Source organism: Equus caballus, chromosome 15 (genome assembly GCF_041296265.1).
Source record: "Equus caballus isolate H_3958 breed thoroughbred chromosome 15, TB-T2T, whole genome shotgun sequence".
NCBI lineage: Eukaryota > Metazoa > Chordata > Mammalia > Perissodactyla > Equidae > Equus > Equus caballus.
The window spans coordinates 56,953,490-56,968,981 of NC_091698.1; the positions used below are offsets into that span (position 1 = coordinate 56,953,490).

The window sequence follows — 15,492 nt, forward strand, 5'->3', positions numbered from 1 at the left end:
TCTGGGAGAAAGTGTTTCTCTCTGGACCAAAGGGTGCTTTTAATCTGCTGCCCCTTTCTTATAGCATCAAGTTCTAGCCTGAATACAGACTTTTAATGAGCAATCCATATGTAAATGATTAGTACAAAAGAGGAATTAGCTATCATTACCCAATTGCTTTTTTTCTTTTTAGAAATGATTTGCTATTCAGTTTTAAGCTTTCCAACTATTTTGATGGAGATCCAACTTGGAGAAAAGAAGTGATTTTTTGTTCTCATGATCATTTCCTGTTAAAACTGCATAGTTAATTTTTAGAGATAGATATCCCCTTGAGGACTCATGATAGGAATGAGAGCGATTACTGTTCTATGCCTTTAAGATCATTGAATACCCAGAATAAACCGCCTACAGGGTACCACACCCGCAATTGTGAAAGCAAAGAGGGATCTAGAACACTGGAGAGGAAATATACCACACACAAGTTTGCAATTATGAAGTAACAGAATTTATTGAACATGGAAAATTCTGTCACTAAATAGATGAGTGGTTCTCTTAAGTCCTTCCCAGGATGCCAGAGAAGTGGTCTCAGTGGAACTTTTTCTTCTTCAGATTTTTATTCACAAAAACAAAAGACATATAAAAGCACATTAATAAGGAAGCCTTTTGATGGAGAAGTGAGGCCAGGAGCATCGTGGGCTACTTCTCCAGAAGGTGTGTTGACTGATTAGGGTGTTTCTCCAGGGCTGCTGACCTTAACATCCAAATGGGTCCTTTGATGATGATCTTTTTAGTTCTTCTTTACTGTGCACTTTTCTTTCAAAGACACTTAAGTATGACGATAAAGAAATACAATCACCAACACCCCCATCGTGCATCACAAATGACATGTCATGAAGTAATTATTTTAGGCAAAGTGGTGATAGTCCTTCCTCACAGTCCCATTTTATCCTAATAAGAAGATCTACACATACGTCTCTTCAAAGAATTAGGCTCGGACAAAGTATTGCGTTTTTCTTCTAATGCGCTCAGTATTCTCTGACATTCATCATGGTTTTTTCAACAAATACTGATCCAAATACTTTGTGCCAGAAACCCCTAGAGATGCAGCAGTAAACAACAGACAAGGCCTTTGCTCACATGAGATTACATTTCAGTAAGGGTGACAGATCATCAGGTTAATTCAAATAAACAAGGTAATTATTGATTGGGATAACTACCAGAAAGAGTAGAATTAGAGTTTCTTGCAAGTTTATCAGTTGGTCCTAAGGGCCATGCCCTCCTCACACCAAACCTCCAACACTTCTCCTTAGTCTTTAAGTGCACAACTGACTTTCACTTTTCAGTTTTACATACACAGCTGTGTAATTGCAACTTCAAGCCCTTCTGTCCTTTCCAAACAAATTCTTATTCCTCAGTTTCTCCTATGTAGACAATTCAGAACTGCCAATGAACCCAGTATTAAGCAATTTCTTTGGCAGAAAAGATGCAGACACAAATTCTACTTTATCAAAGTCTGGAACCCAAAAAGGACAAATAGCTGTGTGGTAGTTATTTGCATATACGTCCGTCTTCCCTGCTAGACTGTGAACTCCTTGAAGGTAAACACTAATCTGGGATTTTTTGTCACCTGTGACACTAAGCATCATGCCATGCATGTAGTAGGAGCTCAGTGTATTGCTCATTGAATTCAACTGAATTGACAAAAACTATAGGCTCTGGCCAAAGGTATCAGTGAATGCATGTTTGAAGAAAATTAACTAACAATTAAGATAAAAACGTCAGTATTCACATGAATTTTGGCTGAGCAGATACATTTTCTCACTGGTGAGCATAAGGCTTTTCAGACCAATGAATCTGGTATCCTACAATCCCTTGCCAACAAGGCATGGCAGGGATGGAGGAAAAGGAGTGTGGGCTGAATGTAGACTTTGGCAAATGGTTGGCACTTGAATCATTCCTGCCCGAGTCCTAGGCTCTTGGTCTGTGTGGCAGGAGGTATGAGAGAGAAACTGAGAGGTCCTAGGATAAGACCGCTCTATGGAGGCACTGAGGCTGTTTCTGTTCTGCCTTGAAGTCTGTGAGAAGGTTACACTGCCCACCCCTACTGAATGATTTCAGGCTTCTTTTCTGAGCACTCCCTTCAAGGACCTGGCTCAAATGATACCTTCATCAGTACCTTACAAAGTGCAAGCCCTATATGTAGAGCTGGGGATACAAAAGATGGACAATCAAGATCCTTGCCCTCAGGTGCCCACTGTTTTCATTTAAGAGGCAGAACTTAACCTATAACCAGTTAAGGAAAGCCAACTGTGATATTCTCTCTGCCCTGAGAGTTGACTTTTTTTGTGTGCACACACACAAACGTGCATACACAGACACACAAACACACACATTAGTACTTTCCCACATGGGATAAATCAGAGTAACGCTTTAGGCCCCACATTTTGGTAGCGGGACTTGAGGATGGTTCCAGGCTAAGGCAGGGTGTGGCTTACAGAGCAAGAACCGGAAGAGGCAACTGATATGGATGAGGGATGTGGTTTTACTAGCTGGCCTGGGTTTTATGGACTTAAACCCTTCCACGAGGTAAATTCCTGCGAAATGAACAGCAGAAATACACAACTGGTTCCACCATTCATTCAAGAAATGAATGTTGAGTATTTACTCTGTGATAAGGACTAGGGATGCCACAGAGAGAGAAAAAAGAAAGACGTAATTTACAGGGGAAACAGACGTTAATAAGATAGTTCCACAAATGTAAAATTGCAACTGTGATGAGGGCTAAGCTACTTGGTGCTGTGAGATAGTATAATGGGATGGGAATACTTAACTTGTCAGGAGAGGCTTTCTTTAACTTACCTGGTTTTGCTCATAGAATGATTTTTGGGGTCCAGGATGGGGAGAGTGGGTTTGCCTTCCGCTTCATGTCTCCCAAGGTCGATCTTTGCCTTAGAATATGAATGGATGCACATGATTTAAGTAGACTGGCTCTGTCTTTTTCTCTTTTCTCTACTTTTCATTTCATTTATTTATTTATTTGCACATCATTAGTACTATTTTTAATGTAACCATGTTTACTCATCATCTTCAGGAGACTGTGGGAATTGCATCGAAAATGCAATTTCTTCAATCACTCTCTGCACGTGAGAGGATGTTTCCAATGAGCTGGAAAATCAGAGTTGAGTGATGTATCACAAAACTCAGCTTTTATGTTGAATGGTTCTATTTTGAATTGTGTTATATTAAAATAGAATGCACTGGAGGCAGCATGGTGTGTGGAAAGAGCAAGAACTTTGAGTCCAAGAGGCTCTACACTCATCCATTGGGAGCTTGGGTAAATTATGTGTCTCTTCTGAGCCTCAATGACTCCATCTGCATGATGGGCATTATAATGGCTACCCTGGAGTTTTGTGTGAGGTTTAAGACAGACAGAATATTTGAAGGCTCTAGGACAGTGCCTTGCATTAGTAGGGGCTCAATAAATATTTGTTTCCTTCCCTACATTCAGATTCTTGGGCCCCTTTATTATAGGTCTATATAGAGATACCCTGCTGATTGCAAAGAGGGCTTCCTTTACCCTAGAAAGGGAGATGGAGAGGAAAATTCCAAAGGGATTCCCATGTTGACCTAATGAAAGTGAGGTGCCCACACTCCAGCTTATAACAAGATTCCGTAGAAGAGGGGATGGAAGATGAATGTACATTAAAATGACTCAAAACACGAGCAGACTCTGCAAGTGTTATGCACAGATGAGTTAATTGTTGTGCCTTAAATATATTTCCTGAAGAACAGAAGCCCGATCACAGCACACATCGTTATGTATTTTAGACAAACAGCACTTTGAATCAAATTATAGTACATGCATAAAATATTAAAATAAGACATTTATAACAAATCTTTCTAACTTAGTGCTCGGCTCTAAAATAGATTTATATGCGGATAAGCAATAGGTGCGATAAATGTGGTACAGATACCACAATTTAAATTGCAAATCAACAGGGCATCATGGGAAAAAGGAATGCAGACTTGAAGTACTAAGGGAAAAGATCCAGCTATGCAATATTTTTAGGTCTTCTGCCTGATTTCGTCTTGCAATGTCTGTATCTGGACTCCACATTTGATAAATTCCAATATCTGCTCTCTAATATAGTTCCTTTACTCCCAATTTAAATGATCTAATTAAAACCTGCATTTATTATTCCTTTTGTTTATTATTGAACTGCAGTTCCCCCAAGTCTTCAATTTATTTTAGTTGAGAGATTTTAGAAGAATGCTATTGTTTCTCAGTTAACAAAATAGACGAATGAAATGAGGAACAATACTCTTGCCTGTGCTGGAGGGCTGCCCACTTTGCCAGATCACCTTGACCTCTTTTCCTCCCCTGTGGTTTGTTGGACAGTGTGTGGTGAATGTGTCGACAACTTGTCTCCAGGAATGATCCTGCCCAAGAATATTAAACTTGTTTCATTTATTTTGAAGAACTTTGGGGCTATCAAGTTGAATGTCTACAGAGCTAAATGTTTCTGGGATAGCTGGCCTGCTAGAAATCAGGATTTCCCCCCATATCAGAAGCCCTGGAAAGAACTCCAAGGGATGAAGTTGTGCCTTTGGACTCTCACGGTATCCAATCCATGTTAGGGAAGAAGATCCTTTGCTCCCAGCATCACTGGATGTAGATGAACAGCCGACTTGCCCAGCAACTATTTTCAAGGCTGGAGGCTTGTGAACGGAGGGCAGGAGGGGTAATCATAAAGGGTTAGTGACAGTATTTCTGAGTGCGGATACCAAAGAGATCTCTTTTAGCCAAAATTTTATATGCAGCTACAGAATTGAAACATGTCTCATCAGCAAGGGGTAGAGTCGTTTTACTTTCTTCTTTGCCTGATCTGTATGCTGGAAGCTTCTCTTCTCATTGAATATCTGCATATTAGCTTTCTTTCAACAGAGAAAGTTTGTATGGCCATATTCCATTTTCTTGTAATGTATTGTATCGAGTTTTTAAAGTTTAGTTTTCTGGTGCAATTAACTCACCTACCTCTTTCCCACTCTGCTTACTGTAAGTATTTCTAATACTTTGTTGGAAGCTGTTGCATTAAAAATAATAAACAAAGAAATAAATGCCTTCATATTCAAGGTTTCGGGTGGCAAGATTCAACAATACTTCATGTCAGCTAACCATAGCAGAAGAGAAAGACAAGCCTATATTCCTGCTGTAAAGTTGTACCCACAAAAGTGTATCTGTCAGTGCGTGCCTCCTGTGGGTAAGTACAATTAGAGAGGAAGAAATTAAATGTATGTAATTGAATACATACATCGAGATTGTTCCTGGAACTAAGGTACCAGTATGAGTTCCCAATAGTCTATTTCAATAAGAGCCAAGTGCAACCTTAAAAGAGAGATGTAGAGAATTAGATGTGCCAACCGTTACAGTAGCCACTGGCCACATGTGGCTATTGAGCACTTGAAATATAGCTAATCTTAGTTGAGAGGAACAGTAACTTTAAAATACATACCAGATGTTGAAGGCATTACAAAAAAAAGTAAAATATCGCAATAATTTTTATAATGATTAATTATCAAAATGATAATATTTTGTATGCATTGAATTAAACAAAATATATTATTAAAATCAATTTCACATGTTTCTTTTTCTTCAAAATGTGGCTCCTAGAAAATTTAAAATTATTTGTGTGGCTCCCATTATATTTCTATTGGACAGTGCTGAGCAAGATTGATGTAAGGTAATATTGTAACTAATTGGCTTAAAAGACTTTGCTATCAGGCAACTCACTTTGTTCTTCATAACATGCCTGAAATTCATTGTAAATGGAGTCCTCTTTTAAGTGTGCCAGGGGATCTTGCTGGTTAAAGTAACCCCGTGGTGAGAACTGCCATCCTATGAGTAATCACTCCCGAATATACCTGTTTCATAGGTTTGGATTTTAATAGGGTTTTCCTAAAGTAAAGTTCACCAACTTTATCATTTGCTTTCCAATGAGGCCATTATTTTTCTCTGTGTGAAAAGTCCCTTGTCTCTCCTGAGATACATTGTTTTGTTTATCCATCTTTCACAATTATCCCTTCTTAGAAGGGAAGTGTGGTTTAGTTGGACATGCTTGGAATCTGAAAGCAGACTGCCTGGGCTCAGAACACCACTTACTAGTGACCTTTGGCACATCTACCTCTCTTAGCTGAAGTTTCCTAATCTGTGAAATGAAACAATAACCCATGGCTCACAGGAGAGTAAAGAACGTTCTGAGAGATGATCACTCTATGGGGTGCATAGACCCAATGAAGTCCCCATTCACTTCCTATTGTTTTACAAGTGTCTTGGGGCCCAACTTTCTAGGACACTGAGTCTATATTGTCAATCATTGATTTTTTTTTTCCAAGGGAAGGCCATTATTATGAGCACTAGGTACGTGCTTGAAGCACAGATATGCTCATGACACTTTTGAAAAGAGTCACACATCAGCTCTTGGCCTCTATGTCTTTGCTTTGCTCTTCCTGCCCAAATTTCCCTCCTTCCCCAACGTTTCTTTTCCTCGTTGTCTTGTGCATCTTTCAATGTCCAGATGAAGCACCACTTCTTTTATCAAGCCTTCTTTGACTACTCCAGACAGTACGGGTTTATCAGCTTTATACATTTTATTGCCAATACAAGCCTGTTTAAATCAACTAGCAAATATTTCTTTGGTGTTTCAAACTCCACTGCTTACTGTCAGGTGATTTCAAGCCTATTCATTTGGTTTCATCCACTGAACTGTAAGTGTTTTGAAGGCAGTGGCCACGCTTCATACTCATTTCACAACTCCCATACTTCTCACTCCAAGAATGCTTGCTGATTGATTGATTGATTGACTAGGGCTTGACTAATAGAAAATACTTTAATGCAAGAGTAATTATTCATGGTAGGGAGTGACCCATTGAGAAATACCATATATCATCTTTACTGATATCTAAACAATTAGTATACAAGTAAAAATTTAAGAAGGTTATCATCATGTAAAAACCTCTCTTATTTAACTGCTGAGTTCTAGGAATACTTGAGTTAGTAAAAAGATGACTTAAATAAGTTTCTGATTCTAGATCCCTTTGATATATATATAAACACACACACACATATATGTAGTTTAGATCCTTTTGAGATCTTAGTATTAAGATCTTAGTATTTAGATCACTAAGATGCACAGTTTCTATTTGTAATCTTTTCTCAATAAGGCAGTGGGACATTGGTGCTTTCAAATGAGCTTAGAGATGTTGAATATGACATTCATGTCATTAAAAATAGTTAGCTGTTCTTGGCTACATTCACAAAGAAGTCCCCTAATGCTTCCCTTAATTGGCAGGATCTACACGTGGTATCTCTTTTGAAAGTCTACTCTGCACTGAGCAGTTGGAGCTGTGTATGTGTCTGTGTACGTTCTCTGTAGGTGACACTACACCTTAATCAGACAATTGGTGCATTGTACTAGGACATACTGTATGCAGACAATGCCTCGCCTACCACTCCCTCCTCTTTTTTTTAAACCCTGAAATATGGCTGATATGGTCCATTGCAAAATGAACCTATATTGGAAATGGCAAAATTGTAATGTAAAATATACCGGGGTCAGTGGGGTGTGCTGTTTTTTGCATATATTTTTTCTCCCCTGACCCATGCCATTCCCCTGCATACAGGGAAAAAAGCTTCATCTCACACAGAAATGTGATGTCCTTTACTGCCAGAGGCTGTTGCTGTTTTAAATGAGGAAAAAGCACAATGCATGAAGAAGGAAAATTAAAGCATATTCATTTTGGAAATTAGATATGGTGTCAGGAGACTCACAGAAAATAGCCCGTTTGAATGGAACCCCACACTACAAGACAGTTCACTGAACTTTTGACCACTATTTATGCTATGGAAGCTTTTGAAACGGGGAAGAGAGCAAAACATTTTATAGCTGCTTGATAGCTGAGTTCATTTTTCTTTCTTTCTCTTTTTCCCACCAGGCATTTGTCTAGCCCTTCGGTGTATATAAGATATTCAAACACCATGTAGCTTATTGGCAGGCCTTTGTGTTAGTGTTTCCAGGTTGGTTCCAAAACACACAGCTACTGGATGAGAGAGTCTCCCGGCCAACCCGGTGACCTTCCTTCCCCTCTACAGCACAGTCGGCCATCTGCCTGTGCCTAGTCTGGAATGGCCAGCCCCAGCCCAGGTCATGCAGGCCTTGGGAGTGACAGTGACCTCTTTAGAGGTCATTCGGAAAAGGCAAAGAGAATATACCTTTCACAGTTCCCAGGGATTCCTTATGCAAAATTGGACAGGGATGGAGGAGATGATGGAAAAGGCACTTTGTTGAATTTCTCCCTTTCTATTATTTGGAAGAACAGTTCTCAATTTGTGATCATCGGTGTTACGCTTCATTGCTTCCCTCCTGCAGAGCACATCACACCAGCCAGGTTAAGTGGGATTCAAGGGCCCTCCAGGAAGGACGGCCTAGATTTTGATTCAACACTGACTGAGGAAGCATCTGCATAAATGAGGTAGGGGAAGAGTTAATTGTGAGTGGAGGGTGGGGTCAATTAGAGGCGGAAAAAGAAATCCAATTCGTATTGGTGTTAATGAAAAATATGCTTTAACTTTTATACAGATATGAAGCATGGAGCTAAATATTACAAATTACAGGTTGTGAGTCTATGTCAGCTTTATTATTGTTATTACTATTAATGCAATGATAGCAAACCTAAGGGGTCACCGTGTTTGTTTAATTTATTTTCTGGGAAAGCTTAGCATTTTATTTCCAACTGAGGACCTTTTACCTGGCCTCTTGGTGACTTGCCCACACTGGCACAAATTAGGCCCCACCTTTCTCGGGATCTGTGTGCTTCTTAGTGTTCTCTCTCTCTGATCATTACCAGGCTTGAGTCTCACAGCGTTCCCCGTCAGTCCACTCCTCAGTCAACCATGGGTCTCACTTTCCTTAGGAGATGATACAATGCTGAGGTTTTAATGGTGACTTGAGGTGGGGTGAGGACAGGGGATGCTGCGAAAAGGCTTAACAATGAAATCAATTTGTGCCACGAGATGCTGAAATGTGTCTGAATGCTGACACTCACAGAAGTGAGTGTCCTTGGTTTGAGAAATACGGACAGTCTGTCCCCATACATGGCTATGAGCTCTTTACAGAATCACATTAGGAAAAACTTCAACATGGGAACATGTTGCTATTTTCTTCTGCCTTGTGCTCTGTGGTTTTTAACTTCAGAGAGAGAAAGAGGTAGGGAGAAAGAGACCATGTCTCTCCTCCCCCACTCCCAGCATTATTCATTAGGAGAGGATTTTTTTCCTCCTTTGGATGGGAAACTTCTCTCCTCTCACTAGCCAGTAACAACCCTTCTGTTCATCCTTATGTCAAACCTTCACAACTGCACTAATATGATCTCTGACAATTGGAAAGGAGCTGGGAGAGTGTTGTGAGGGCCACTCTGAAGTCAGGAGATAGTGCAGGGTCTTCTCAGGGCAAGAACTCCTCCTGACCATCTACTTTCTGCCAGGACTGGGAGGTAGAGATCTGCATGCTGACCTGAGGCCACAGGCTGAGAGAAACCTGAGAAGTGTGCTTTAATCAAAATCTTCTTGGCCTCAGAAACCACCCTCCTTTGTTTCCTGTTCTCCCTGAGGCTTCTTGGCACTGCCAGCAGCCATGTTGCTTTTGCTCTGAATTTGTGGGAGGAAGGTCCCAGTGAGCCCTGGGGGACTGCTTTGTGCTCCATGCCCATACTACAGACCCACCTTTAGTCTATAGCCCGAGGAATGGAACTGAGATAGGATGAGGGGAATGCTGCCCAGTGAGGTCATGCTGGTCATGTTAACTATTGGCAAAAAACAGGCACTAGAGAGGATGACATCAGGTGAGTACTTTACAGTTTAGAGCTGGAGGTTGGCAGAAGTAAGGGATCAAGCCTGGAAAATTCTCAAGCCCTGCCAGCCTGCTTAACCCTCCCCTCCCTACCTCTGAAGACTTCACAGAGGTGGACCTGTGGACTGCATTTGTCTGTCACCCTTGCTTTGGCAGCGGATTATCCCTACAGTTGTCACACCATTTGTGATGGCCCGTAGTTCCCCTGCCATTGTGGTGGCTGATGAGGACTGGGCATTTTACATGATGAAGAAAAGAGGAGACAGTAATCAAATGCAGCAAGATTAGCCATAATGATTTTTTCTCTCTTTTTAAGTCCTGTGGAAGAGAATGAGGAGACAGGCCCGGGCAGGATTTCTGCTTTGCTTAATTACAAAAGGACATATTATAGCAAATATTAATGATTCCATTAGTTTAGGAATTTCAAGTCTGACCCAAGTCTGAATATCAAGTTATGATGACCAGGCTTTAAATGCAAATCTATCTCAAGAGAAAATTCCCATCACGTGCAACATTTATAAGGTAACCTCACTGCTTACTGGACATAGGATGGTGAGGTATTTTATGGGTCACACGGAGCTTTGCTGGTAGGTCCAGAGTATTTCTGTTATTCTTCTGGTAGTCTATGAAATGTGAAAATTTTTTTATAGTTTAGCCATTCCTTTCTTTATAAAATTGAATTTTGGATAAAGGTTTCATGACATAGTAGACTAGTGAGGCAACTTGATGGAATAAAGAAGGGGACAAACTTGAGTTCAAATTCCAGCTCTGCCACCTAGCTGACTGCAAGGCCTTGGGCAGGTCACACTCTCCTGGTCCCAGTTATCTTGTAAATAAAATGGGATAATAATCTCTACCATACAGCATTGTTGTGAGGGTTGAGAGTAGTTCTTGCATAGTATCTACTCAATAAAAAATAGATTTTGTTATTATCATTGTAGTAAAAGGCCTTAGAGCTGGAAGAGGTTTTTAAGATCCATTAGCTCAAACTTCCCCCATCTTACAGAAAAAGAAACTGAGTGTAAGAGAAGCTGAGCTACTTGTTAAGCGATATGCAAAATGGTCTCAGAGCTTGGTGTGGTCCACATTCTCTTGATACCCAGACTAGTGGTCTTAGTTTGTTTGGGCTGGTATAACAAAAATACTACAGACTGGGGGGATTAAACAACAATGTGTTTTTCACAGTTCTGGAGGCTGGGAAGTCCAAGATGAAAGTGCTGGCAGATTGGTGTCTGGTGAGAAGCCCCCTTCCTTCTTCATAAGTAGCTGACTTTTTGCCCCGTTGTCACACGGCAGAAGGGGTGAGGGAGCTCTCTGGGGTCTCCTTAATAAGGGCGCTAATCTCACTGTGAAGGATTTACTCTCATGACACAATCCCTTCCCAAAGGCCCCATCTCCAAATACTGGCACACTGGGGATTGGGTTTCAACATATGACTTTTGGGAGGACACAAATATTCAGTCCATAGCATGGACTTGCTTCCTCCTTATCATTTCTCAGGTCAAGCCTTTCATCTTGTTGAAGATGAGTGCTAAATAAGAGTTTTTCTGAGGGGTTTAATTTTTTCCCCCATTGGGTTTTCCTAATAAATTCTTTCTTGAACCTTGCACATCACTTCCTTCTCTGATGTCACTGTCCTTATTGGTCTAACGCTCTGATTCTCTTGAGCTGGAATATTTTATTGTCCACTGATTCTCTGTTGTCTCAGCCTTATATTCCCCAAAAAGAGTAGAATACCTAAGCAAAGGGACCACGCAACACATTTTATCTACCTTTGTGGTTCCCAGATTTTTGCTTTCACTGGTCAGTAAAAACTTTTCTTTCCTTCTTCCTTCCTTCCTTCCTTCTTTCCCTCCCTCAATTTTCTTCTTTTTAATAAGGGATGGATACAAGTTTGTCAACATTTAGTTTGCCAAAAGCTTTAAAAAACCTCCTTTTATCTATTGACATCACTTTATGAATAAAAAAGATTTTTGAATATTATTTAAAAAATAGAAATAACATAATATTAGATGTAAGGAGAGCTTTGCTCAAGAAATATCAGCAGAAGGGCATGGGCATTGTCCATGTGGATCACTTAAAATTTTGTCACAGACCAGCAGAGGCCCATAAATGAGTAAATGGGAGCCATTAGTTTAAGGGACAGGAGTTGGTTTGCTATGTAAATTGGACAACCTTAACCCATCAGGAGCCTAGAATGGGGACAGCAATGTTGAACTGATTTTACAGGGCTGCTGTGAGGTTCAAATAAAACGACATGGAAAAATGCTTCAAATATTCTATGGTTCTGTGCAAATATAATGGATTATAATTATCGTATCAGTAAGTACTTATAGAACACCTAATTTTATATATATTATTTATAATATTGCATATTATTATTATCTATCTAATTATGCCAGTGTACAAGAACTCTGAAGGACAATCGTATTTCAGTAATGGGAAAAACAACGGAAGTAACAATAATCCTGAGTTCCAGTCATAGTCTAGTGAGCACAAAGCACTTCGAGAGTACAGAGGAAGAAATTAACATGGCCCTTTCCTGGCAGAGTTCACATGAATACTATCACGATTCCACTATCTGCACTGACTCCAGTCCCAAATTACTTAGCCCTAATGCTGGACATATGTTCACAAGGAACTTTTGATTGACTGATTGTCTAACATATGTGAGGTAGCTCCCCAGAATGGGATCTTGCTGGCAAGACAGGATGCTAGAAACTGAGTAATATGGGGCTGTGTAGAATGATTAAAATGAAAAAAATGAATAAAGCTTATTCACTGTTATATATGCCTGATTCCTGAGCAAACAGGGAGCCATGTTCTTCTCTTGCCTACAGATGGCTGAGTGTGCAATAATCATGGGAGCACTCACATGTTTCAGGCCACTGCAGCTGGGTAAACATCATGTAGAGCCATTATTGCAGGTGAGAAAACTAAGGTTCATAGGAGCTAAGAAACTTGCCCAATAATGCATGGCAAGTATCTGGTGGGGCCAGAGTTTTGGAAAAACTGTCTCTGACTCCCAAACTCATGTTCTTTCCAACAAACATACAATCATATGTGTATGAGAGGTATACGTCTTAATGACTGGAATGAGTAAGGGTAATATGGAAATAATGAACTTCTGCATTTTCTCTCCTCCTCCAAAGGACTTACCTTTCATTTTTCCCTTGACTAGTTCTCTAACTCTAGTCACAGTTGAATTGCTTTTTCCAAGGTCCAGAGACAGATATTAATTTGTGGGGCAATTAGTTCAGGTGTGTGGGGCCCAACTAACCTATGGTTTCTCAGATTTCAGACAAGTCAGTTACCCAATTATTTCTGAGAGTAATTACTGTGTTTCCACTCTAGTCCATTTCTACTCTTTGGCCCATTGTTTACCTCAGAGAGGAGCAAAGAATGAATTCAAGTTACAGTGTGACATTACAATGAGATTGCCAATAGAAATCAATGACTTGTCCCATGACAAGCCAGGGTTTATGAGGCAGCCTAATCGTGTCCTTATATCTTTGCCTACCTCATTGTACTGCCATTCAAGCGGATTATACAATTTTCCTGTTATAAAGAGGGTGTAGTCAGGGCAAAAGGGGGTCTAATTGAGTTGAATAAAGCTGGAAGTGGTTGTGCAGAAGTCTTATAGAGAAAAGAATATTACAAATAGGATATTCCAATAAAAGTAGGCTGGGTTATTTGTTAAGGTTGATATTTATGTTCACTTTTATTGACCTTAGAAAGGGTATATAGACAGAGCAGATAGAGGTCAAAGAACTCACTTTTTCAGCAGCAGGCGCCTAGATCTCAGTGGAATTAAAAAGAGTATACTTAATGTAGTGAAATGTCATTTCATCCATTTTGTACTTAGAACTTATGCTTATTTGGGTTAAGTGGCTAAAAAACATACCATTCTCCAAACAAAGCAGCAAAGCCACAATGGAGACCATGGAGTCACAGAAGAGATACATAATTCTGATGCTGTACTATCTGATGTGGTAGCCTCCAGCTACATGTGGCTGTTGATCTCTTGAAATCTGTAGTTTGAAATGAGATGTGCTTTAATTATAAAATGCATAGCAACTTTCGAAGATGTAGTATAAAGAAAATAATGCAAAATATTTCATTAATAGTTTTTGTATTGCTTGCATGTTGCCATGATAATATTTTGGATGTATTGGTTTAAATAGAATATTAAATTAATTTCACCTGTTCATACTTTTTAAAATCTAGCTACTATGTAAAATTACATGTATGGCTTGCATTATATTTTGAGTGGACAGCAGTGGTCTAATACAATGCCTAAATGATATCATCTGAGAGTCAAATTTCAATAATTTGGCCTTATTTAAATCAGAGTGTCAGAATGCATTCTGCTCGTGTGGGATATGAATTTGCGCCCACCAGTGTGATGTGCATCTACTACACACACATCCATATTCATGTGTGTGTGAAGAACCCTATCACCTTTGGATGAGAGAAATCATCCCAATATGTCCTAAGTTGTTGTTTTCACACATCGAAATGATGTTTCCCTGCGTCTCTTTGTTTCAGTAAAACCCCCACCCCTAAAGAGCACGATTTGGAACAAGCTACTGGAACAATTTATTCTTTCCTCTCCACGGATTAGAGAGGTGGTACTTGGATCAGCTTGTTAAAGAGAAGAGCTTGGCCCTTGCCCTTGCTCTGTGTTTAACGATCCTCTCCTCATGTGCCACCTCTCTAATCTGCAGAGAGATAGGTACAAATTGTATCTATAATGTTATATTACTTAACAGTCTAATGTATGATAAATCATAGAATTGCATCCCTACCTTGTAATTGGTGAGATGTGTTGCATGAGAGATCTCCTAATTCAATAGAGAGTGGTTGCTTTTATGCATAACTGCCTCTCTGGATCAAACCAATTCAGCCCACAAGTGATGAGGGGAGAGTTAAAGCTTTTTTAATTAAAAAAAGCAAAAATATGACTTAGAATGGGTTTATAGGCCCCTGGATTCAAACGATTGCTTAATAATCCTCTACTTGAACGGAGCTTCTTTTTTCCCTTTTTCCGTAGGCAGCGGGAATGGACCATCTACAGGAAATGGGTACCTGAGAGAACAGACATTAGGTGAATTTATGTTCTCGTATTCAGTAATCACCACTTTTCATATGTTACTCTTAGCCAGGTGTATTTGTTATTTTTGAAAATGATTGTCTTCCTACTCTCACCCCCACACATGTTTTATTCTCAACACTTTTTGTTTTTGTTTTAAATCCATTCCTTTTACCTATACAACTCACTCGCTGATTCTTCAGAGTTCTTTCATTATATTTTGTTTTGTCTTCTTATTTCCTTAAACTGCTGGGCTGATTTTATTTTTTAGAACTGCCTATTTTGGTGCCTCTTTCCCTAACTCCTAACCTTCTTAACCTCCTGGTATTACTGGCAAAACTACCAGCATCAGGGCATTTATCACGGGAAGATGGAGTGAAGGGGGCTGCATCGCCATTCCTCACAATGCATGAGCTTTTAGTAGCAAGCCACATTCATACAGAAATGAGTACGGACAGTGACATCGAGATCACGCTTGTGAATTGTCACACCTGTGTTCTTGGCCATCCAAAAACC

At 39.8% G+C, this 15,492-nt stretch overlaps 1 long non-coding RNA gene across 1 annotated transcript; it reads left to right on the forward strand.

Annotated features, from left to right (window-relative positions):
- Nucleotides 1–509: 509 nt before the first annotated feature.
- On the forward strand, nt 510–15,220 carry LOC111768211 (uncharacterized). Its single transcript, XR_002800389.2, has 6 exons — nt 510–690; nt 5,114–5,240; nt 8,406–8,508; nt 11,070–11,119; nt 12,725–12,811; nt 14,938–15,220. It is a non-coding gene; the product is annotated as an uncharacterized lncRNA (long non-coding RNA).
- The last annotated feature ends 272 nt before the right edge of the window (nt 15,221–15,492 follow it).